Source organism: Urocitellus parryii, chromosome 12, assembly GCF_045843805.1.
Source record: "Urocitellus parryii isolate mUroPar1 chromosome 12, mUroPar1.hap1, whole genome shotgun sequence".
Lineage (NCBI taxonomy): Eukaryota > Metazoa > Chordata > Mammalia > Rodentia > Sciuridae > Urocitellus > Urocitellus parryii.
The window spans coordinates 82,787,927-82,814,204 of NC_135542.1; the positions used below are offsets into that span (position 1 = coordinate 82,787,927).

General features: G+C 34.5%; 1 protein-coding gene across 4 annotated transcripts in view; it reads right to left on the reverse strand.

Moving 5' to 3' along the window:
• Wdpcp (WD repeat containing planar cell polarity effector) overlaps window positions 1-26,278 on the reverse strand; it is a 346,394-nt gene that overhangs the window by 127,958 nt on the left and 192,158 nt on the right. The window lies entirely within an intron of this gene.

A 26,278-nucleotide genomic window follows, 5' to 3' on the forward strand; every position in this document is an offset into this window, starting at 1 on the left:
ATAATTATGAAGATAGCCAACATACAGAACAAGGAGAGAATATTAAAAGCTATGAGAGAAAGGAGGCAGATTACATTCAGGGGTAAACCAATTAGGTTAACGACTGATTTTTCATCACAGACTTTGAAAGCAAGAAGATCCTGGAACAATGTATTTCAAACGCTGAAAAATAATGGATTCCAACCAAGAATACTGTATCCAGCAAAATTAAGCTTCAGATTTGACAATGAAATTAAAATCTTTCACGATAAACAAAAGCTAAAAGAATTTGCAGCCAGAAAACCAGCACTGCAAAGCATTTTGAGCAAAATACTACAAGAAGAGGAATTGAAAAATAGTGCCCAAAACTAACAGCGGGAGGTATCTCAGTAAAAGGGGAGGAAAATAACCAAAGGTAAAAACTAGCCAAACTAAAATAAATAAATAAATAAACATGACTGGAAGTACAAACCATATTTCAATTGTAACCTTAAATGTTAATGGCCTAAATTCACCAATCAAGAGACATAGGCTAGTAAACTGGATCAAAAAAATAAATCCAACAATATGCTGCCTTCAGGAGACTCATATGATAGGAAAAGACATACACAGGCTGAAGGTAAAAGGTTGGGAAAAATCATACCACTCACATGGCCCTCAGAAGCAAGCAGGAGTGGCCATACTCATATCAAAGAAAGAAAACTACAGACCAATATCTCTAATGAACCTAGATGCAAAAATTCTCAATAAAATCCTGGTGAATCAGATACAAAAGCATATCAAAAAAATTGTGCACCATGATGAAGTAGGATTCATCCCTGGGATGCAAGGCTGGTTCAATATAGGGAAATCAATAAATGCTACTCACCACATCAATAGACTTAAAGATAATTACCATATGATCATCTCGATAGATGCTGAAAAAGCATTCGACAAAGTACAGCATCCCTTTATGTTCAAACACTAGAAAAACTAGGGATAACAGGAACTTACCTCAACATTGTAAAAGCTATATATGCTAAACCTCAGGCTAGCATCATCCTAAATGGAGAAAAACTGAAGGCATTCCCTCTAAAATCTGGAACAAGACAGGGATGCCCTCTATCACCACTTCTATTCAATTTAGTTCTTGAAATACTAGCCAGAGCAATTAGACAGATGAAAGAAATTAAAGGCATAAAAATAGGAAAAGAAGAACTTAAATTATCGCTATTTGCGGATGACATAATATATTTAACAGACCCAAAAAGGTCTACAAAGAAACTACTAGAGTTAATAAATGAATTCAGCAAAGTGGCAGGATATAAAATCAACACGCATAAATCAAAGGCATTCCTGTATATCAGCGACAAAACTTCTGAAATGGAAATGAGGAAAATCACTCCATTCACAATATCCTCAAAGAAAATAAGATACTTGGGAATCAACCTAACAAAAGAGGTGAAAGATTTATACAATGAAAACTACAGAACCCTAAAGAGAGAGATTGAAGAAGATCTTAGAAGATGGAAAAATGTACCCTGTTTTGAACAACCAATAAAAAAAAGAGATAAGTGGATCAAGAAAATATGTGTGTGTGTGTGTGTGCATGTGTATGTGTGTGTGTGTGTATATATGTGTGTCACACACATATACACACACACACACACACACACACACACAATGGAATATTACTCAGCCATAAAGAGGAATGAAATTTTGGCATTTGCCGGTAAATGGATGAAACTAGAGACTGTCATGCTACGTGAAATAAGCCAATTCCCCCAAACCAAAGTCTGAATGTCCTCTCTGATATTCCGATGCTAACATACAATAAGGGGTAGGGAGAATAGAAGTTCATTGGATTAGACAATGGGGAATGAAGGCAAGATAGGGGAGATGGGAAAAAGAAAGACAGTATAATGAATCTGACACAACTTTCCTATGTTCACATATGAATATATGACCAGTGTAACTCCATATCATTTACGACCACAAGAATGGTAAGTTATATTTCACATATATATGTCAAAATACCTTCTACTGTCATGAATAAAAAAATTTAAAAACAAAAAAATTGGTAAATTTAAATTATCATTCAATATTATAGATTTTAAAATAACATATTATTCATAAATGAATATATAACCAGTGCACATTATATTCAACCACAAAAATGGGATCCTAATTTGAGTAAGTTATACTCTATATCTATATAATATGCCAAAATATATTCTACTGTCACATATAACTAAAAAGAACTAATAAAAATATATTAAATAGATTTAAACATGTTAATTATTTTAAATTAATTAATTAACAATAACATTAAAAAATCTAATTGATAACTCTTGGAGAATGCTAGGAAGACAATCTATTGTTATCTAGTAAATATAGATAAAGAATAAAACATTTATCCTTATTTTCTACATGAATTATATCTGAGTAATCCAAAGATGAGTAGAAAATTATAAATGATAGTAATGAATGAAAATGAAATGATAGAATACTGTTTAGCCTTAATAAAATAATGAACATAGGCAATAATCCTAAATTTCTATTAAAACAATCATGTGGAAAGCTTAGGAGAAGTTTATTATGACTACATTAAGCTGCTAAGTCCTGAACTCATTGATTAACCTTAATGTCAAAAACAAAACAAAACAAAACAATGTTTTCATTTTTTTGTTGTTGTTGTTGTTATGGGGATTGAACCCAGGGGTGTTAAGCACTGAGCCACATGCCCAGCCATTTTCATTTTTTATTTTGATACAGGGTCTCACTAAGTTGCTGAGGCTGGCTTTGAACTTGTGATCCTCTTCCCTCAGAATCCAACTCAGGAGGGGATTATAGGCATGTGCTACTGCGTCCAACCCCTATTTATCTATTGATAGAGGCATATAACAATACTTATGAAACATCTTTGCCAAAAAGAAGCAATGTTTTTGTTGTACACATACATGGATGTAGGCACACACAGATACACAAACTATTGATTTACAGGATACACAAAAGACTGAGAAACATGTTAAAAACTCTAAAAATATGCAGTTAGCACAATTCAGAACATGTGATACTCTTCAAGAACAAAGTATTCAGTTTCTTCAACAGAAAAACTGCAGAACAAGTGAGGACAAGAGAGAGAGCTGAAACTGATTAAAAAACATATATGAGAAACCTGAACCAAATGTAATAGTGGACCTTGTTTGCATTCTGAGAGAGAACCTAGTTATTTAAAGTTTTAATAAATATTTCAGGAGATAATGTAGGAAACTGAACATCAACTATGGTGAATTTCTCTGGATGTGATGATATTATATAATTATGTTCTTTTTTTCCCAAGTCATGATAGATTTATTGTTGGGAAAAAATTTCATGACAATACTGTGACCTTTGTTATTAAATTTTAAAATTGTGGCTGGACCCAAATAATGTAAAAATATTTCTGATGATTTATTTAATTTCTACCTCCCCTGAGAAATTGATTATGGCAGGAGAGAGGAGAGAGTGGTTGGGCATTATTGACCTACCTTCTTTGTTTACTCCTTTTTAAAAAAAAAATAATTTTAAAAAATTTATTTTTATTTATATATAACAGCAAAATGCATTGCAATTCTTATTACATATATAGAGCTCAATTTTTCATATCTCTGATTGTATACATTGTATACTCATACCAATTTGTGTCTTCATATATGTACTTAGGTAACAATTATGTTCTTTAAAAAAATGAATTTTTGAGCTAGGCATGATGGCACATGCCAGCTCAAGGGAAGCTGAGGTAAGAGGATCACAAGTTTTAAGGCAGCCTTGGAAATTCAGCAAGAGCCTTTCTCAAAATAAAAACATTTTATAACTTGCAGAGGATGTAGCTCAGTGGTAGAGTACTTGCCTAGCATACTTGAGGCCCTGGGTTTAATCCCCAGCACCATAAACAGCAAAACCAAATAAATGAGGCCTTTTAGAGACAAATACTGAAGGATTTAGAAGAAAAAAGAATACAGTACTTAAAAAAAAAAAAGCAAAGGAAAAAAGAAAGCAATAATAAATAAATAAAAACACGATTGTTGAGAGCCACAGCCGAAGGGGCCCCAGCAAACTTCCAGCTGCCAGCTGATGATCGGTCCCAGCAATATCTAGCTGATTGGCTCCTCTGTGGTGATGCTCATTGGAGATGCTCATTGAGCTGTTTCCCCACCCTTTCAGACTGCCAGCTGATGATTGGCTCACAGCGGCCCCAGCAACATCTAGCTGATTGGCTCCTCTGTGGTGATGCTCATTGGGCTGTTTCCCTGCCCTTTCAGACCACGGAGCTGCTCATTGGGGGACTTCTTTGGCTCCTCCCACGCAACCCAGCCAATCGGCCTCAAGAGCAGGAGGATTGTGGGAGTGGGAGAGGCTTGTGTTTTTTGTGAGAGGCTTGTGGGAAGCCGGTGGTGGCAGTTGGGCTCTGAGGGTTTTTTCTGAGGAGCTGTTTTGTTTGGCACCTGTGGTTCTAAAAATAAAGTTAGTTTCTTTTGACAAGTGGCTCCTGAATTGTGCCCAGCCAGACTGCGGCACACGATATAAGGTGGTGGGAAGTAAAAAATGAAATGTATTTAGTTCATGTATAAGTAATTGACAAAAGTAGGTGATTGGTATATATATTTCTTGATGGTTTAGATATGGATCATTATTTAAGTTTGATTTTGTGATTTTATTATATTAATTCTTTATTAAAGACCATCTCAATTAACTCAAGTTTTGTAATTGGTATATAGTGATTGATCATACTTTAAAAATAAATCCAAAATAAAATTAATAGCATGTTATTTTAAAAATAATTTCCTGTGTCTGTAAATTATGTCATTTATCTTCATCTTAGTTGTGTCTTTTTCTGTATATATAGATCCTATTTCTCTAAACACCAACAGGTCTTTTCTAGGAATTTTATTGAAATTCTTTCATTTATTTATTTTGGAGACAGGGTCTTACTATACTTATGAGGCTGATCTCAAACTTATGGGCTAAAATGATCCTGCTGTTTCTATCTTCCAGGCAGCTAGAACTCTTAAGTATGTGCCAGTAGAGCCTGGCACTTAAATTTCTCTTTTTTTTAATCTTTCCTAATTCCATTTTTTCTACATATTCCTTGAACTTATGTCTTTCTTTTCCCTCTTGAGATAAATGTGTAGGCCACTTATTTTCAATTTTTTTAAGACTTAAAGTTATGAAATTTCTTCTGGTACTACTTCTTTGGCAACAAGCCAAATTTCTTGATGTGTACTATTTTCATAGTCATTAATCCTAAATAGTTAATAATTTCCTCTTTGATATCACATTTAGCTCAAGAGCTAGTAAGAAATAGGCTTTTAAATTTTAAGGTACATGTTATCTTTAAAAATGGCAATATTTTTGCAGTTTGTTTTTAATTAAAAAAAATTTTAATTGTAGATGGACACAATACCTTTATTTTATTTATTTATTTTCAATTTTTATGTGGTTCCTGGGATCGAACTCAGTGCCTCACACATGCTAGGCAAGCACTCTAGCACTGAGCCACAACCTCGGCCCTGTTTTCACTTTTATCATACAAAAGTCAATTTATGTAGTCTCCATAATAGCAACCTTTTTGAATTTGCACAGATTTCTTGATGGTTTAGATATGATCATTATTTAAGTTTGATTTTGTGATTTTATTAATTATATTAATTCTTTATTAAAGACCATCTCAATTAACTCAAGTTTTGTAATTATGTTCTTCAAATCCTCAACATTTTAAAGTTTTTTCCTGCTTTGTCTATGGTTTTCTGAGGACTATGTTAAATACTACACTATGACTATGGAATTTTTTTCTACTTTTCCCTTGAAAGCTTTTCTTTTTACAAAATATACTTTGGTGCTATGTGGTTAAATAAATAGTACTATGTCTATTTGATGGATCATTTCTGAGTTTGTTGTTGTTTTGTATCAGGGATTGAACCTGGGGGGGGGTGTTAACCACTGAGCCACATCCTCTTTTGACCTTGATAAGCTGCCAAGGCTGGCTCTGAACTCGTGGTCCTCCTGATGGATCACTTCTATTATCAACTGTATTAACATGAAGTATCTCTCAATTTTAGTTATCTATTGCTTCATAACAAACCCAAATTTAGCAGCTAAAAGCAATGAACATTTATTTCCTCAATTTCTGAAGGTTAGGAATACAGGAAGTTTTAACTAGGTGAATGTGACCCAGGATCTCAAGAAGTTATAGTCAAAACCTTTGCCAGAGCTGCAGTCATGAAAGTTTGGGTGTGAACAATCTGCTTGTAGGTGGCTCATCCACATGGCTTTTGGCTGGACCCCTAGTTCCTTCCTGGTGGTTCACAGGATGCATCACACTGTTTTGTGTGGCAGCTAACCTCCCCCAGCGCAAGTGATTCAAGACAAAAGGGGGCAAATCAGCAGTTATCCCTGCCTTTCAGTACCTGTTTTCAGACATCACACAACAGAATGTCTACCATATTCTATTAATTAGAAAGAAGTTATTAAAAGCCAGTTTATACTCAAGAGGATGAGGAAGAGTCATCACCTTTTAAAAAGAGAAGCATCAAAGTATCTGTGGAAACATTTTTAAAGCACCTCATTTTTTTTCCTTTTAATCTTTTTGTTTTTAAATATTTTATCTGATACTTGGCAAGATTTGTCTATATGCTATGGTTTGAATGTGTGTGTCCCTTCAAAATTGATAGGTTGGAACTTACGCCCTCAAGGTGATCACATTATTAGTTGTTATCTTTAGAGAAATGATTTATGGCATGAAGACTCTTGTCCTCACAAATGGACTGGTGCTCTCCTATAAGAGGCTGAAGGGAATGTCCTGGTATCCTTTATGCTCTTCTGCCGCTCCTTCTGCTGGTCCTGTCATTGTAACTACTGATGTCTAAACATTCCTGCCAGCTCTTTTTGTGTTTTCTATTTACCACAATTATCTTCTTTGATTATTTTCCACTTGCTTTGTAATAATTTATCAACTCTGCTTTGCTGTATTTTTCTTATTTACTATTTCTAAAGTTATAACTTTTGTATTAGTCTGCTAAGATTGCCATAACAAAATACCAAGAATGAGTAGCTTAACAGAAAATTACTTTCTTACAGCTCTGGCAGTTAGAAGTCCAACTTCGAGCTATCAGCAGATATGGTTCTCCTGAGGCCTTTCCTTGGCTTGCATATGGCTACCTTCTTGCTACATCCTCAAATGGCCCTTCTTCTGTGCACATATATCCTTGGTATCGCTTCTGCTTGTAAAGACAATCAAGCATGTTGGATGAAAATCTCACTCTAATGGACTCATTTACTTCTTCAAATGTTCTGTAACAATATATGGTCACATGGGGATTAGAAGTTTGGGATGTGAATTTGATAGGAAATAAGGACACAATTAAGTCCATAACACCATCCACTTTTATTCTGCTTAAATCTTAACATACTCATATAATCAACTTTTTTCTAAAAACACCTATGGTTTAATCAGTACGTTTTTTTCTGACTTTTCACCACTCATTCACCCTATTGCAGTACCTGAGTACTCATCCCTGCTTGCCCAGGTACACTTTCCCTTTTCCTAGCATCCCCTTCAGGGGATGGAGAACTTTTGATGTTCAACCAACTTTGGTAACAGTCTTCTCCTCTTGACATTTTGGAATCTGCCTTCTTTCTTCAATCTCTATTTTACAGTTTTCAGTGGATTCTTGCAAACCCTGATCTATCAGGCATTCTTATTTTCAATTCCAGTTACTAACTTTTTAAAAAACACAAATATACCTATGCATCTTCCATCATTTCTAGAGATTTGATGCAGGTGGGAAAGATTTATATGTATGCTCATTTCACTAAATCAAAAGAGATACATCTCATTTATTAGTTAATTCTTATTAAGTGGAGACTTCTAATTGGAGGAAGTTAAAACTTGAAAGTCCAAGCTAGATTTGAGTCCACAGAGTCCAAAAGGACATGTATGTTCATTATATTTTAAATTGTAATCATAATATATGTAATAATTATTTTAGAAGTTAGCAGGTATAAAACTCCTTTATATAAAAACATTGCCAAGGAAGCAGTTCTATGTCAACTTGATCACCAAACAAGTGCCTAGGAGTAGCAGATGTAAGCCACCCTACAAAAACCATGCCAATTAAAGACAAACTACCCAACAGTATCATGCCAAGGGAAGGCACAGATGGCTGGAGAGCAGCAGCTATAGGTCTTTTTATAGCATTATCAGATGGCATGGTTGACATTCCAACTGGCCCTGTGCCAATGGCCAAGGTAGTAAAGGATGCCAGCATGAGAACATTCAAAAGCATACTCATCCTCATGCCATCCAACATGGGGCCGGGGAAGCAATCTTGGGTAGCTCTTATGTCACAATGGGTAAAGCAACATAAGTAGTTTTTATGCCACAATAATAATTAGCTTGGAGAGTTTTACCTGAATTTTCAAAACCAGAATAATATCTAAACAATTAAAAGCAAAATTGTTGTGACCAAAGCAATAGACTTCCAAACCACACTGCTTCTACATAGAGAAAGCATAGAGAGTAAAGAGTCTAGAACTGTGATAATATGGATAAATTTATATTTTTAAAATAATTTTAAAGTTACAAAAAAGTTTCAAGCAGAGTACAAAGGTCTTATTTTTCTGTATCACTTGAGAGTAAATGCCAACCTATCTTTGACGAGTTCAGTGTTTATCACCTACAAAACTGCAATCGAAAACACTTATAACACCACTACAGTATTTGTAAAACACTAAAGTTTCAATTGTCCTAATAACTGTTCTTCATTATCACAAAGATGCATTTCTTGATACATTTAGTTGTTATATCTCTTTAGTCTCTTTTACTCTATACTTCTTTTCTCTTACATGAACTTGACATTTAAAAAAAATGTTATTAGTTCTTCTTAGTTATGCATGATAGTAGAATCCATTTTGATATAATTATACAAGCATGGAATATAGCTTATTTTAATTCCGACTTCAGTACCTCTCCTTCCCCTTCCCCTTCCCTTTCCCTACCTTAAGAATATAGACTAGTTATTCAAATGTTCCTCCATTTGGGTTCAATTGATGTTCCTTATGGTTAGATTCAGGCTATACTTTTTTTTTTTTTTTGCAGGAATGTCACAGAAGGAATGATCTTATTGTACAGTATTCTTATTGCAACATGTAAGGTGGCAAATTATTTTAATTTGTTCTACTATCGATGATAGTCTTGTGATTACCTGATTAAAACAGTATCTGCCAGCCTTCTCCCCTCTTTTTCTGTTTGAAAGTAATATCCATCTTGTGAGGAAATACTTCGAGACTATGTAAAGACCTCCTTTATTAATACCACAATGTTATTGTTATTATTTTTGTAAAGACCTCGTTTCTTGTGAAACTTTTTCTCATTGGTCATTGCATCCATTAATGATTCTTGCTTATTCAATTATGACTATGATTTTTGCCAGACTGTGATCTTCCAATCCTATCATTATTTCTACATTTATTAGTTGGTTTTATTTATTTACTTGTATCAGTATGGACACATAGTGTCCATACAATGTGTGATATAATTATCCCATGCACTTTGACATACTGTGTTCTAAAATTCATTGAAAATATTTCCTAATTTCCTTTGTGATTTCTCTTTTAACCCATGAGATTTTTTAAAGAATATTTAGAGGGGCTGGCATTGTGGTTCAGTGGTAGCGTGCTCGCTTAGGAAGTGTGAGGCCCTGGGTTTGATCCTCAGCACCATATACAATCAAATAAAGGTATTGTGTCCAACTACAACTAAAAAATAAATATTAAAAAAAGAATATTTAAAGAATTTAGAGAATATATAAATACATGTAAACTTTATAGGTCTTGGAATGTAACTAACTTATAATTCCTTCAGTGTCATATTTTAAAGTGTTAGAATGTATTGAGTCTTATATTATGAACCAAAATGGAGTTTGTGTTTGGTTGAGTAAACCATGTACATTTGAAAAGAATATGTATTCTGCAATTGTTGGACATAGCTTTAAACAATGTCACTTAGGTCCAGTTGGTTCACATATTGTATATATTCACTATTTCTCTGAATTATTATGTTCCTTTACTTATTTTTGGTTTGTCAGCTTTTGCTTCATGTATTTGAAACTCAGTTGACTTATATGTAAACATTTAGTATTGTTATGTCTTCTTGTTGAATTTTTATCATGATGAAAGTCTATCTCTAATACTTCCGTTGTTTTGAAGTTTATTTTGTCTTAGTCTTTGCATGATAGTATCTTTTTAACACATTTTTACTTTCAATTTATTTGTTTTATAACAATTATAATTATATTTAGTGTATAAGGGAAACACTATATATCTTTATTTTTATCCACTCTGAAATTCTGACTTAAAAAATTTAATGTCTACTTTTAATTGGAGTATCTACTCAATTTGAATTTAATGTGATTATTTGTATGTTTAAGCTTAAGAGTACTATCTTTCGATTTGTTTTCTTTTCCTGCCTTCCTTTGGCTTAAACATTTTAAAACTCTAACTTTCCACTATTAACTTTTTGAATACATGTCTATTTAAATTTTTTTTTTTTAGAAAATCCTATGGACAGTATAATATGTAATCTTAACATATCACAGTCTATTTGGAATTAGTAATGCTACCACTTCAGGTAAAAGGCTCGAATCTGACAACAATATAATTCCATTTGTTCCCTCCTGAGGTATTACTCTCTTTCATTTCATGTCTATAACTGTTATTAATACCACAATGTTATTGTTATTATTTTTGTTTTAAATAATTATCTTTAAAAATGTGTATCTCTAAACAAATCCTTTTTAAAATTGATACAAACTATACACATTTATGACATATCATGTGATGTTTCAATACATGCATATATTATGTAATGTTCAAATCAGGATAAAATACTTGTCTCAAACATTTATAATTTCCTTGTGATAATTATCATTTAAAGAAATTTTTAAGGTGAGGGAAAATCTCTAAGTTTGCCATTTTCAGGATTCTTCATTTTTCTCTCTAGATCTAAGTTTTCATTTGGTTTCATTTTTTTGTCATACCAGAAAAAAACTTTAACTTTTCTTGTAGTACACATCTACTACTGCTGAGTTCTGTCACCTTTCATTTATTTACAAGTGTTTTTATCCTATTTCCATTTAAGAATTATTTTCACTGGATATACTATTTTGCATTACGAACTTAATCTTTTCGGCAAGATAGAAATGTTCCATTATCTTTTGGTATAATTTCTTTCCTTTTTTGTGTGAGGTGGTACTAGGGACTGAACTCAGGGGCACTTGACCACTGAGCCACATACACAGTCCTATTGTGTATTTTATTTAGAGATAGGGTCTCACCGAGATGCTTAGCGTCTTGCTGTTTCTGAGGCTGGCTTTGAACACATGATCCTCCTGCCTCAGCCTCCTAAACTGCTGGGATTATAGGCATGTGCTCATGTGCCCAGTCCTTTTGGTATATTTTCTGATTTAAAATAAGACATAATTCATATTAATTGATGATCATTTTGTCTTATTTTTTCTTCTTTTCTAGGTATTATTAATATTTTCTTTGTCATCAGTTTTCCGTAATCTGACTATTTGGTACTATGATGTGATGTGCTGCTTTCTTATATTTGGAGTCCACTGAGATTCTCCAATGTCAACCAATATTTTTCACTAAGCTTCAATTACATATATTTTAGACTCTTTGGCTTGATTCCACAAGACACTGAGGCTGATCATTTCTTGCACAATCTTCCCTTTCTCTTCTTCAGATTGGATGATTTCTATTGATCTCTCTTCAAACTCACTGGCACTTTTATTACAGTGTCCATAAGCCCATCTAGTACATTTTCCATTTCAAATTTTGTATTTCTCTACCAAATATGAAATAAAATTATAGAATTATACTTGGTTTTCTTTATATATAGCTTCTATGTTTCTTCTGAGAATCCCTATGTATTCAGTCATTATGTTCATCTTTTTTCTTAAAATTCAAAGGCCTGCCTTCCTTCCTTCCATCCTCCCTCCCCACCTTCCTCCATTCCTCCCGTCTTCCCACCCTCCCTTCCTCCCTCCTTTCTTTCTCAGGGGCACTCGACCACTAAACCACACTCCCAACGCTTATTAGTATTTTATTATAGACAGCGTCTCGCTGAGTTGCTTAGGGCCTTGCTAAGTTGCTGAGGCTGGCTTTGATCCTCCGGCCTCAGCTTCCTGAGCCACTGGGATTACAGGTGTGTGCCTCTGCACCCAGCTTGCTCCAAAGTTCTTATTTGATCATTTCAACATCTGTGTCACATAAGGGTCCATTACTGTTATCACCTTTTATATTTATTAGTGATCATAATTTTCTACTTCACATGCCTAATAAGACATTTTGAGTGTAACATTAAAAGGAGTCTGGATTATATCTTTCTTTAAAGGGTATTGAATTTTGTTCTATCAGAACATTAAATTAGTGGTGAATCCTTTTAAGTCTGCTTTATTTTATGATTTTTAGAGGCAAATCTATTTCAGTTTTGTACATGATCCAATTATTGACAAGAAATAAGACCAAAAAACCAAAACCAACAATGACATTTGCAAAATACCCACTAGAAAGATAGAGATATATACAAAAATATTAAAGAAAAAAATAACAAAGAATCAAAAGGGTAAATGAAATAATATAAAGTTACAAAACAAGGCAAGGCACAGAAGGATTGTGAGAAGGAGGAAGAGTAGGAAGCACCAAGAATGTGTCTCTCAATCTAGGCAACAACTGCAGAATGTGTCTGCTAAAATATTTCAGAATTCTGGAGTCCATTGAAGACTTGAAAGTTTTCCAGGTAAATGTTTAACAAAATAAAGTACTGTTAATTTTGGTGAATTTCAGCTATTGCACACTACCAGCTACCTAGAGCAGTTCACTGTCAACTGACTGGGACTAGGATGGACTAAAAGTACCCTGGCCTCCAAGTATAGGAATCTATGCTCTTATTATGAATTGATGCTTCTGACTACAGAGGTGCAAACAGGCAGGGGGACCATTGGTGTACCATCTTATTGTGGACAGCTTCTCTCTTGACTGAAGAGACAGATGATTTAAAGGGCTGGTACCCTCTTTTCTTCCCTTCATTTTTCTCTTTTGGAAATCAAACATTGAAAAACTAGGACACTGAAAAGCAACTGTGAATAAAGAGAATATTAGAAAATGGTCATGTACCACCAAGTGAATACAAGGCAAAGATTTGGAGAAGACCTTAATTTTATACCTTATTATGATCCTTGACATAATAAGGCATAAAATCATTTTTTATATGAAATCTAAATAACAAAATAGCAAATCCTGGGGTAAAGAGAAAATCTGATTACCAAAGTTATCACATTATTAGATTCAAATGTCCTGTTTTCAACAACAACAACAAAACCATCTAAACACATAAGACAATAATGCAGGAAATCAAAGAGATAAAAGCTATAAGGCAAGCTGTAGCTATAGCTCTGTAATAGAGCATCTGCTTAGCATATACAAGACAGACTCATTCTCTGGACTTCAAAAAAAGGCAGCTGTAAGGCATATAGAAAACAAATCAAAATAACATATGATCCTTCTTATCAGAAATTACTTTAAATGTAAATGGATTAAACTTCCAATCTTCCAATCAAATGATACAGTTAAAAACACATCACGCAACCAAATGCTGTCTCTAAGAGACTCACTCGCTATAGATCCAAAGACACAAATAGGCTGAAAATTATTACAAATAAAAAATAGTAACCCAAAGAAAGCAGGTATGGTTATTCGCATACCAGACAAAACAGAGTATATTTTAAAAGGCTATAAAGGATAAAAAAGGATTTTATGTTAATAAAAAATTCAATGCAGGAAAAGATAAAATAACATTTATTTACCTATCAAAATATATCAATCAGAAACTCACAGAATTCAAGAACAAATAGTTCTGCAATACTAGTTGGATATGTCAATATCCTGCTCTGAATTATTTCTAGAATAACCAGATAAAAAATAAGGAAGATGCAGAACACTCAACACTTTAAACCAATTAGATCTAACAGACATATACAGTTATTCTGTCCAAAAACAACAAAACATCTTATTCTTTTTAGGCGCATGAGACATCTTTCACTAAGTCTGGATAGGTTTAGAAAGACAGTAATAATTCTAAGCTTCATGTCCTACAAAATAGGATAAAGCTATAATAAAAGTAGTAAAAGTAAAACTGAAAATTCATAAATTTGTGGAAATTAAAAATTCAAACCACCATTGGAAGACAGCAGAAGAGAAATTAGCAAACACTGGAGAAATATGGAAATGAAAACTGTACAATACCAATATACAGAATATAGTGAAAGGAGTACTATGAGTGAAAGTTATAAATATGTACACTAAAAAGAAAGATCTCAAATCAATAGCCTAACTTAACATAGAAAAAGGAACAATAATCTAAACCCAAAGCCTGCAAAAGGAAGAAATTAATAAGGATTACAGCAGAGATAATCAAAATAGAGACCAATTATACCAAATGTTGGTTATTTTAAAAAATCAGTAAGATCAACAAAACATTAGCTAAGAATAAAAAGGAGAAGATAAAATCATGAAAATGGGGACATTATTGCTATTAATCCTACAGAAATGAAAGGATTATTGGAGTACTACAAACAACTGAATGCTAACAGATTGGTTAACTTACATGAAAAGGACAAATTGCTAGAAACAAAGCCAAATCAAAACTAAACCAAAAAACAGAAAATATGGACATACCTGGGAGTGATAAAGAGATTGAAGCATAAATAAAAAATCTGACAAAGAAAAGGCCTGCAACTAATGGCTCTGCTGGTGAATTAAACCAAACATTTGAAGAAAAAATAATGCAATCCTCCTCAAACCATACCCCCAAATTGAAGAGGAGAACTTCCTAACTCATTCTCTAAAGCCAACATTATCCTAATACCAAAGCTAGACAAAAACAAAACTACAGACCAATATTTCTTATCAACATCTATACAAAAATGTTCAATAAAATAATAGTAAAATGAATTCTGCAGCACAGTAAAAGGAGTATGCACCATGTCCAAGTGGGATTTATTCGTGGAATGCAAAAATAGTTGATCACAATTGATCAGTATAATATACCACATAAACAGAAGGAAGGGTAGAAAACTACATAATTGTCTCAATCAACGTAGAAGAAATATTAGACAAAATTTAACACTTTTTCATCACAAAATCTATTAACAAATTAGGATTGAAAGAAACTACTTCCACATAATGTGAAAAGCTGTACATGAAAATCCCACAGTATCATATTTAATGGTGAAAAACTTAAAAGCTTTTCCCCTAAGATCAGAGACAAGGCAAGCATGCACACTTTTGACACTTTTATTCAACATAATACTGAAAAGTTCTAGTCAGAAAAATTGGGCTAGAAAAATAAAAGATATCCAAGTTGTAAAGGAAAAACTAAAACTCTATTTGCAGATATAATCTCATACGTAAAAACACAATTCTACGTCAGCTTTGTCAGGTCATATGTCTTGAACCTCTTTGTAACTGATAGACATTAATGCAAAAAGCACTATTTTCAGGTTAACTGATATTTCTTTTTTGTGACCTCTTTGATATTACTTTTAATCCTCAATAAAGAGATATCATAAGTGTACAAAATTGGACTCAGAAGATGGCGGCGAATGGAGTGCATCACCCCCGTGTACCGCGTCACTGCACGGGTGAATGACGAGTTAGAACGGTCAAAAACTATCTTGTTAGGAATTCCCAGCAAAATTGGGGTGCACCAAAACCTAGAGGAAGGATTTCCACCACCCGAAGATAGGTTACTGGGGCTCAACCACGAGCGATTTGTCCGCCCGGGGATTCAAGCTGCTTATTCAGCGGCTCGCCCCGCTGCTAGAGACTGCAGCGTGCACCCGGAAACGGCGAGCTAGCAACACAGATTCTGCGGGCTCCTGCCGGCTGTGCCCTCACTGTGCTCAGTGCTGAATTCTGGGTTTGAGACGGGGGAAGGAAGTGGTCCAGTTCTATCCTCCACACAGGTCAGACCACCGAGGAAGCCAGCGGCCACCATCTTGGACCAATAACAAAGGAGGAAATAGAAGAAGCCATCAAAAGACTACCAACCAAGAAAAGCCCTGGAACGGATGGATATACAGCACAGTTTTACAAAACCTTCAAAGAAGAATTAATACCAATACTTTTCAAGTTATTTCAAGAAATAGAAAAAGAAGGAGATCTTCCAAATTCATTCTATGAGGCCAACATCACCCTGATCCCGAAACCAGACAAAGACACTTCAAAGAAAGAAAACTACAGACCAATATCTCTAATGAACCTAGATGCAAAAATCCTCATTAAAATTCTGGCGAATCGGATACAAAAACATTTAAAAAAAATTGTGCACCATGATCAAGCAGGATTCATCCCTGAGATGCAAGGCTGGTTCAATATACGGAAATCAATAAATGTTATTCACCATATCAATAGACTTAAAGATAAGAACCATATGATCATCTCCATAGATGCAGAAAAAGCATTCGACAAAGTACAACATCCCTTTATGTTCAAAACACTAGAAAAACTAGGGATAACAGGATCTTACCTCAACATCGTAAAAGCTATATATGCTAAGCCTCAGGCTAGCATCATTCTGAATGGAGAAAAACTGAAGGCATTCCCTCTAAAATCTGGAACAAGACAGGGATGCCCTCGATCACCACTTCTATTCAATATAGTTCTCAAAACACTGGCCAGAGCAATTAGACAGATGAAAGAAATTAAAGGCATAAAAATAGGAAAAGAAGAACTTATGTTATCACTATTTGGGGATGATATGATACTATATCTAACAGACCCAAAAGGGTCCACAAAGAAACTACTACAGTTAATAAATGAATTCAGCAAAGTGGCAGGATATAAAATCAACACACATAAATCAAAGGCATTCCTGTATATCAGCAACAAATCTTCTGAAATGGAAATGAGGACAACCACCCCATTCACAATATCCTCAAAAAAAATAAAATAAAATACTTGGGAATCAACCTAACAAAAGAGGTGAAAGATTTATACAATGAAAACTACAGAACCCTAAAGAGAGAAAAAGAAAAAGACCATAGAAGATGGAAAAATATACCCTGTTCATGGATAGGAAGAACTAACATCATCAAAATGGCAATATTACCCAAAGTTCTCTATAGGTTTAATATGATGCCAATCAAAATCCCAACAGCATTTCTTGTAGAAATAGAGAAAGCAATCATGAAATTCATATGGAAAAACAAAAGACCCAGAATAGCAAAAGCAATTCTAAGCAGGAAGTGTGAGTCAGGCGGTATAGCGATACCAGACTTCAAACTATACTACAGAGCAATAGTAACAAAAACAGCATGGTACTGGTACCAAAACAGGCGGGTGGACCAATGGTACAGAATAGAGGACACAGAGACCAATCCACAAAATTACAACTTTCTTATATTTGATAAAGGGGCTAAAAGCATGCAATGGAGGAAGGATAGTATCTTCAACAAATGGTGCTGGGAAAACTGGAAATCCATATGCAACAAAATGAAACTGAATCCCTTTCTCTCGCCATGCACAAAAGTTAACTCAAAATGGATCAAGGAGCTTGATATCAAATCAGAGACACGGCATCTGATAGAAGAAAAAGTTGGCTTCGATCTACATATTGTGGGGTCGGGCTCCAAATTCCTCAATAGGACACCCATAGCACAAAAGTTAATAACTAGAATCAACAAATGGGACTTGCTCAAACTGAAAAGTTTTTTCTCAGCAAGAGAAACAATAAGAGAGGTAAATAGGGAGCCTACATCCTGGGAACAAATTTTTACTCCTCATACTTCATATAGAGCCCTAATATCCAGAGTATACAAAGAACTCAAAAAATTTGACAATAAGATAACAAATAACCCAATCAACAAATGGGCCAAGGACCTGAACAGACACTTCTCAGAGGAGGACATACAATCCATCAACAAGTACGTGAAAAAATGCTCACCATCTCTAGCAGTCAGAGAAATGCAAATCAAAACCACCCTAAGATACCATCTCACTCCAGTAAGATTGGCAGTCATTATGAAGTCAAACAACAACAAGTGCTGGTGAGGATGTGGGGAAAAGGGTACACTTGTACATTGCTGGTGGGACTCCAAATTGGTGCGGCCAATTTGGAAAGCAGTATGGAGATTTCTTGGAAAGCTGGGAATGGAACCACCATTTGACCCAGCTATTCCCCTTCTCAGTCTATTCCCTAAAGACCTAAAAAGAGCATACTACAGGGACACTGCTACATCGATGTTCATAGCAGCATAATTCACAATAGCTAGACTGTGGAACCAATCTAGATCCCCTTCAATAGAGGAATGGATAAAAAAAATGTGGCATTTATACACAATGGAGTATTACTCTGCATTAAAAAATGACAAAATCATAGAATTTGCAGGGAAATGGATGGCATTAGAGCAGATTATGCTAAGTGAAGGTAGCCAATCCCTAAAAAACAAATGCCAAATGTCTTCTTTGATATAAAGAGAGCAACTAAGAACAGAGCAGGGAGGAAGAGCAGGAGGAAAAGACTAACATAAACAGAGACATGAGGTGGCAGGGAAAGGGAGAGAGAAGGGAAATTGCATGGAAATGGAAGGAGACCCTCACTGTTACACAAAATTACATATAAGAGGTTGTGAGGGGAATGGGGAAAAAAACAAGGAGAGAAATGAATTGTAGTAGATGGGGTAGAGAGAGAAGATGGGAGGGGGGGATGGGGGATAATAGAGGATAGGAAAGGTAGCAGAATACAGCAATCACTAATATGGCATCATGTAAAAATGTGGATGTGTAACCGATGTGATTATGCAATCTGTAATTGGGTAAAAATGGGAGTTCATAACCCACTTGAATGTAATGTATGAAATATGATATGTCAAGAGCTTTGTAATGTTTTGAACAACCAATAAAAAAATAAATAAATAAATACAGGTGCAGTCAGACATAGGTTTAAAATTCCTAAATTTGATAAAAAATATGAATTTACAAATATATTAGGTTTTGAGGTACTATTATAAGTGGTACAATATTTTGGTACATAAAAAAACAAGTGTAGAAAATTATTTTCAAGTAGAGATATTCCTGTTTATGTTACAAACATATTAATTTCAAAAGAGATAAGAATTCCTAGATTAGGGCTGGGGTTGTGGCTCAGATATGTAGAGCACTTACCTAGCATGCATGAGGCACTGGGTTTGATCCTCAGCACCACATAAAAATAAAATAAATATATTGTGTCCATCTATAACTAAAAAATAATAATAAAAGAATTCCTACAATGTAAGCTACAGGCCTCTGGATAAATGACATTTGTTTTTTCACTTGTGTCTATTTTTATTTTTAGTACATATTAATTATACAGAATAATGGGTTTTATTGTGACACATTCATACATGCACAAAACATATTTCGATTATTTCCACACCCATGAAATTTAAATAGTGAGACTCAATCTATAAAAAACATAATAAATGCTTTTAGACATTGTGAACCTGAAGCCCCAAATGTATACAATAAGTACATAAACCTAGAACTCTGAAGCCTCAATGCTCTATATTTTTAGCATCCTAAGAGAAGACCTTGGACAATGAACAAAGTTTTATATGGAGAATAAGGATGTAGTACTCTGAATAATAACTATTCATTTCTGCAAATCAAAAGGAAAGTAAAACCATTCTTTCCTTATTTTAATATTTTATCTTTTTACATGTAAAAATCCTTATGGGTTAGAGTTAGGTTAGCCTATCAGCAGAGTTTATTTGGATTAAGAAGATACGAACTAACATGGAGACTTTATATTGATACTGAGGAACTAAACAAACTAAATGCTAAAAGAGGTAGGACTTAAAAAAAAAGTTTGGTGACTTTGATGGTTATGTTTATTAACTAATAATAAAATCAGAATTACAGAACAGTATAGTACCTTCACAGAGAAATTATGCGAGGCACCAAACATTTAAATATGTTTTAGTTTTTATCTTAGGAAAAAAAACTGGGACTGTGACATAAAAATTATATATTTATATATATATATATATAAAATTTACCTTTATTGGGATGAGTAATAAGCAGAGGTGAGAAGGCATAAACAAGGAGGGAAAATAAATGAAGTCAGAAACAATAAAAAGTGTTATAAGTAAATTTCTAATATTGTGATATCTACCTATATAGATTTATTTTAAAGAGAGTAATATTTATTTTTTAGTTTTTGGCGGACCAACATCATTATTTGTATGTGGTGCTGAGGGTCGAATCTGGGCCGCACGCATGCCAGGCGAGTGTGCTACAGCTTGAGCCACATCCCCAGCCCCAACCTATATAGATTTTAATAAAAATAATAAATCTTCCCTCAATATACTAATATGCCTGCACATTAGACCTAACAAAATACAGATGACAAATATCAGAATGTCCATACTTTTGAAATTGGAAAAATTCTTTTCATAAGCAGTGAAAATACAGCATAACTTAATGATATGAATTTAGAATTTAATTATCAAACTCAATACAAGACAAGTGAGCTAATATGATGAACCCATAGAAATATAAAAAACACCAAGAAATATGGGATAACATAAAGAGACCAACCTTAGGAGTCATTGGGATACAGGAAGGTATAAAGGTCCAAACCAAAGGAATGAGCAATCTATTCAATGAAATAATACGAGAAAACTTCCCAGACTTGAAGAATCAGAATCCCAAATCCTAGAAGCCTACAGGACGCCGAATGTGCAAAATCATAAGAGATCCACAACTAGACTCATTATAATGAAGATGCCCAATATACAGAATAAGGAGAGAATTTTAAAAGCTACAAGAGAAAGGAAGCAGATTACATTTAGGGGTAAACCAATCAGGATAACAGCTGATCTTTCAACACAGACTCTGAAAGCTAGAAGATCCTGGAATAACATATTTCAAACACTGAAAGAAAATGGGTTCCAACCAAGAATTGTGTATCCAGCGAAATTAAGCTTCAGGATGGAAGATGAAATTAAAACCTTCCACGATAAACAAAAGAACTGGCAGCTAGAAAACCATCTCTTCAAAACATCCTTAGCAAAATATTATAGGAAGAGGAAATGGAAAATAACAATGAAAACCAGCAGCGGGAGGTAGTAAAGTAAAGGGGGGAAAAATAATCAAAGAGGAAAACAAACCATGTTTAGTAACATAAATAAACAAATATGGCTGGAAGAACAACCCATATCTCAATAATAACCCTAAATGTTAATGGTTTAAGCTCACCAATTAAGAGACACAGGTTAGTAGAATGGATCACAAAACAAGACCCAACAATATGCTGCCTACAGGAGTCGCATTTGATAGGAAAAGACATACATAGACTGAAGGTGAAAGGTTGGGAAAAAATCATATCACTCATATGGACTTCGGAAACAAGCAGGAGTGTCCATACTCATATCAAATAAAATAGATTTCAAGCCAAAGTTAATCAAAAGGGATAAAGAGGGACACTACATACTTCTCAAGGGAACCATACACCAACAAGACATAACAATCATAAATATATATGCCCCAAACAATGGTGCAGCTATGTTCATCAAACAAACTCTTCTCAAGTTCAAGAGTCTAATAGACCACCATACAATAATCATGGGAGACTTCAACACACCTCTCTCACCACTGAACAGATCTTCCAAACAAAAGTTGAAAAAGGAAACTATAGAACTCAATAATACAATTAATAACCTAGACTTAATTGACATATATAGAATATACCACCCAACATCAAGCAGTTACACTTTTTTCTCAGCAGCACATGGATCCTTCTCAAAAATAGATCATATATTATGTCACAGGGCAACTCTTAGACAATATAAAGGAGTAGAGATAATCCATGCATCTTATCTGATCACAATGGAATGAAACTGAAAATCAACGATAAAAGAAGTAAAGAAAAATCATGCATCACTTGGAGAATGAATAATAGGTTACTGAATGATCAATGGGTTATAGAAGACATCAAGGAGGAAATTAAAAAATTCTTAGAGATAAATGAAAACACAGACACAACATATCGGAATCTATGGGACACATTGAAAACAGTTCTAAGAGGAAAATTCATTTCTTGGAGTTCATTCCTTAAAAAAAGAAAAAACCAACAAATAAATGATCTCATACTTCATCTCAAAATCCTAGAAAAAGAACAGCAAAACAACAGCAAAAGAAGAAGGCAAGAAATAATTAAAATCAGAGCTGAAATTAATGAAATCGAAACAAAAGAAACCATTGAAAAAACTGACAAAACTAAAAGTTGGTTCTTTGAAAAAATAAATAAAATTGACAGACCCTTAGCCATGCTAACGAAGAGAAGAAGAGAGAGAACTCAAATTACTAGCATATGGGATGAAAAAGGCAACATCACAACAGACACTTCAGAAACACAGAAGATAATCAGAAATTATTTTGAATCCTTATACTCCAATAAAATAGAAGATAGTGAAGGCATCAATAAATTTCTTAAGTCATATGAACTGCCCAGATTGAGTCAGGAGGATATAGACAACCTAAACAGACCAATATCAATTGAGGAAATAGAAGAAACCATCAAAAGACTATCAACTAAGAAAAGCCCAGGACTGGATGGGTATACAGCACAGTTTTACAAAACCTTTAAAGAGGAACTAATACCAATACTTTTCAAGTTATTTCAGGAAATAGAAAAAGAGGGAGAACTTCCAAATTGATTCTACAAGGCCAACATCACCCTGATCCCGAAACCAGACAAAGACACTTCAAAGAAAGAAAACTACAGACCAATATCTCTAATGAACCTAGATGCAAAAATCCTCATTAAGATTCTGGCGAATTGGATACAAAAACATATCAAAAAAATTGTGCACCATGATCAAGCAGGATTCATCCCTGAGATGCAAGGCTGGTTCAATATACGGAAATCAATAAATGTTATTCACCATATCAATAGACTTAAAGATAAGAACCATATGATCATCTCGATAGATGCAGAAAAAGCATTCGACAAAGTACAACATCCCTTTATGTTCAAAACTCTAGAAAAATTAGGGATAACAGGAACATACCTCAATATTGTAAAAGCAATCTATGCTAAGCCTCAGGCTAGCATCATTCTGAATGGAGAAAAATTGAAGGCATTCCCTCTAAAATCTGGAACAAGACAGGGATGCCCTCTCTCACCACTTCTGTTCAACATAGTTCTCAAAACACTGGCCAGAGCAATTAGACAAAAGAAATTAAAGGCATAAAAGTAGGAAAAGAAGAACTCAAATTATCACTATTTGCAGATGACATGATTCTATACCTACCAGACCCAAAAGGGTCTACAAAGAAACTATTAGAGCTAATAAATGAATTCAGCAAAGTGTCAGGATATAAAATCAACAGGCATAAATCAAAGGCATTCCTGTATATCAGCGACAAATCCTCTGAAATGGAAATGAGGACAACCACTCCATTCACAATATCCTCAAAAAAAATAAAATACTTGGGAATCAACCTAACAAAAGAGGTGAAAGACTTATACAATGAAAACTACAGAACCCTAAATAGAGAGAGAGAGAAGAAGATCTTAGAATATGGAAAAATGTACCCTGTTCATGGATAGGCAGAACTAACATCATCAAAATCGCGATATTACCAAAAGTTCTCTATAGGTTTAATATGATGCCAATCAAAATCCCAACAGCATTTCTTGTAGAAATAGAGAAAGCAATCATGAAATTCATATGGAAAAAATAAAAGACCCAGAATAGCAAAAACAATGCTAAGCAGGAAGTGTGAATCAGGCGGTATAGCGATACCAGACTTCAAACTATACTACAGAGCAATAGTAACAAAAACAGCATGGTACTGGTACCAAAACAGGCGGGTGGACCCATGGTATAGAATAGAGGACACAGAAACCAATCCACAAAACTACAACTATGTTATATTTGATAAAGGGGCTAAAAACATGCAATGGAGGAAGGATAGCATCTTCAACAAATGGTGCTGGGAAAACTGGAAATCCATATGCAACAAAATGAAACTGAATCCCTTTCTCTCGCCATGCACAAAAGTTAACTCAAAATGGATCAAGGAGCTTGATATCAAATCAGAGACACGGCATCTGATAGAAGAAAAAGTTGGCTTCGATCTACATATTGTGGGGTCGGGCTCCAAATTCCTCAATAGGACACCCATAGCACAAAAGTTAATAACTAGAATCAACAAATGGGACTTGCTCAAACTGAAAAGTTTTTTCTCAGCAAGAGAAACAATAAGAGAGGTAAATAGGGAGCCTACATCCTGGGAACAAATTTTTACTCCTCACACTTCATATAGAGCCCTAATATCCAGAGTATACAAAGAACTCAAAAAATTTGACAATAAGATAACAAATAACCCAATCAACAAATGGGCCAAGGACCTGAACAGACACTTCTCAGAGGAGGACATACAATCCATCAACAAGTACATGAAAAAATGCTCACCATCTCTAGCAGTCAGAGAAATGCAAATCAAAACCACCCTAAGATACCATCTCACTCCAGTAAGATTGGCAGTCATTATGAAGTCAAACAACAACAAGTGCTGGTGAGGATGTGGGGAAAAGGGTACACTTGTACATTGCTGGTGGGACTCCAAATTGGTGCGGCCAATTTGGAAAGCAGTATGGAGATTTCTTGGAAAGCTGGGAATGGAACCACCATTTGACCCAGCTATTCCCCTTCTCAGTCTATTCCCTAAAGACCTAAAAAGAGCATACTACAGGGACACTGCTACATCGATGTTCATAGCAGCATAATTCACAATAGCTAGACTGTGGAACCAATCTAGATCCCCTTCAATAGAGGAATGGATAAAAAAATGTGGCATTTATACACAATGGAGTATTACTCTGCATTAAAAAATGACAAAATCATAGAATTTGCAGGGAAATGGATGGCATTAGAGCAGATTATGCTAAGTGAAGGTAGCCAATCCCTAAAAAACAAATGCCAAATGTCTTCTTTGATATAAGGAGAGCAACTAAGAACAGAGTAGGGATGAAGAGCATGAGAAGAAGATTAACATTAAACAGGGATGAGAGGTGGGAGGGAAAGGGAGAGAGAAGGGAAATTGCATGGAAATGGAAGGAGACCCTCAGGGGTATACAAAATTACATACAAGAGGAAGTGAGGGGAAAGGGAAAAAATACAAGGGGGAGAAATGAATTACAGTAGAGGGGGTAGAGAGAGAAGAGTGGAGGGGACGGGAGGAGGGATAGTAGAGGATAGGAAAGGCAGCAGAATACAACAGACACTAGTATGGCAATATATAAATCAATGGAAGGGTAACTGATGTGATACAGCAATCTGTATACGGGGTAAAAATGGGAGTTCATAACCCACTTGAATCAAAGTGTGAAATATGATATATCAAGAACTATGTAATGTTTTGAACAACCAACAATAAAAAAAAAAGAAATATAAAAAACAAAAGCGAGCCAGGCATGGCAGTGCACTCACACCTGTAATCCCAGAGGCTCAAGACCAGCCTTAGCAGTTTAACAAGGCCCTAAGCAATGAGAACCTGCCTCAAAATAAAAAAAACTTTAAAAAATGAGTGAGGATGTAGCTCAGTGGTAAAGTGCTCCTGGGTTAAATCTCCAGTACCAAAACTAATATACAAAGAAAACAAAAAGAGCATAAAAAAGCTTAATAAACTACAAAATGTCTTCATAGTATAAAAGATTCTGGTAAAAGAGCATTCCAGAATTTTTTCTTGTTTTCAAGAAGCTTTTGCTCTATTGTTTCTTTGATAACAATAGAATATGCTGGGAAATCAGGGAAGGATTTGTTCACCTGACCTAACTGTGGCATAAGATCTTACAAAACAAGAATCTGTTACAAAGCACAAGGATCTGTAAGAAATCCTGGTCAATTTTATGGTTCTGTACTAATAAATGAAAGAACTAGAGTATATATGAATTTATAACTTCTTAAATTCACTTTGTACTATGGTTACTTTAAAAATACCGGTGAGAACATTTATAATTTGTTACTTTTCGCTAAAATCTAAGGGACATACTGTGCACCTTCAAGATCTATGGGACACTTTTTTGCCCTGTGTCCTATCTTCTGTAGCAGTATACCACTTCTTCAGAGAATGGATTAGAAAGACATTTAAGCTTATTATATAGAAAGGTGTCATACCCTCACATCGAGGTACATAAGGAGAAAAATTCAAGAATTATAAA